Source organism: Fragaria vesca, linkage group LG6, assembly GCF_000184155.1.
Source record: "Fragaria vesca subsp. vesca linkage group LG6, FraVesHawaii_1.0, whole genome shotgun sequence".
NCBI lineage: Eukaryota > Viridiplantae > Streptophyta > Magnoliopsida > Rosales > Rosaceae > Fragaria > Fragaria vesca.
Window position 1 is genome coordinate 37596174 of NC_020496.1, and position 1161 is coordinate 37597334.

Below are 1161 nucleotides of genomic sequence, written 5' to 3' on the forward strand. Positions count from 1 at the left end.
TAGAGCCACCTACATTTCGAACTTCGTAAAAACTCAGAACCTCAGGATCAAATCAGGCAAATGATAAGCAAACCAACTTATATCGCTTCTTACACACTATATCGACCCCGCATGCTATGATGAACCACTTGACTTTCTATAAAACAAAACAAACTGAATGTGATGCTTACACACCTACAGAAATGCACATTAAGTCAAATTTAAAGCTCTCTTTCCTCAATGCACGGGGAACAGCAGCATACAACCCCATCTTGTTTTAACATTTTCTCAACTGAAGGGATGGCTAGCCAGGGTTGGGGAAGGTCCAGGAAGACAGAATCCGCTCTCCCAGACAACTCATCTGGAAATCCTTCACCCTGAATATCTCTAATTCCTTATTTCCTACTGTGACCATGTTGCTTATCCCCGTCTTTTCAAAGTCCTCCCTATAAAATTTAAGATCATTTCAGCATGTCAAGACATCTAATACGTAAACAACCTTCTTCAAACCCTTTGATGTTATGGTTCTCATGTAGAATGGAATTTGTAAGAGCTCTATAAACTAGTCTCACATGTTGTATGTCTTAAAAGGAAAAGCAACCATATTAGCAGGCTTAGAATTAAGGTGATATACTTGCTATCTGCATCACCTAACCGAATTCAGGATGAAATCTATCTCCGGCAACAAAACTATGGATCTCACTCCCTGCCTCAACTACACTCTGTCCAAAGATCTTCTTTAACCCCTTCTCCCTTATGGAAGTTCTAAGATTTGATACATTTTCCCATTTATCATCCATGGCATATATATTTGATAGCAGTACGTAATAACCTGCATCATCCGGCTCTAACTCCAAAAGTCTCTTTGCTACAACCTCTCCCAGCTTAACGTTGTTATGAATCCGACAGGCACCAAGCAAGGCTCCCCAAACATGGGGTTCAGCTGGGTTTGGCATTCGCTCAACAATTTCCATGGCCTTGTCCAACTCTCCTGTGCGGCCAAGAAGATCAACCAATATTCCATAATGCTCGGGTCTGGGCTTCAGTTGGTATTGATGCAACATCATACTGAATATCCCCAAACCTTCTACAACCAAACCTGAATGGCTACATGCAGATAAAACAGAGGTAAATGTTACATCATTAGGTGTAACAGCTGAGTGCTTAACCATATCATCAAAC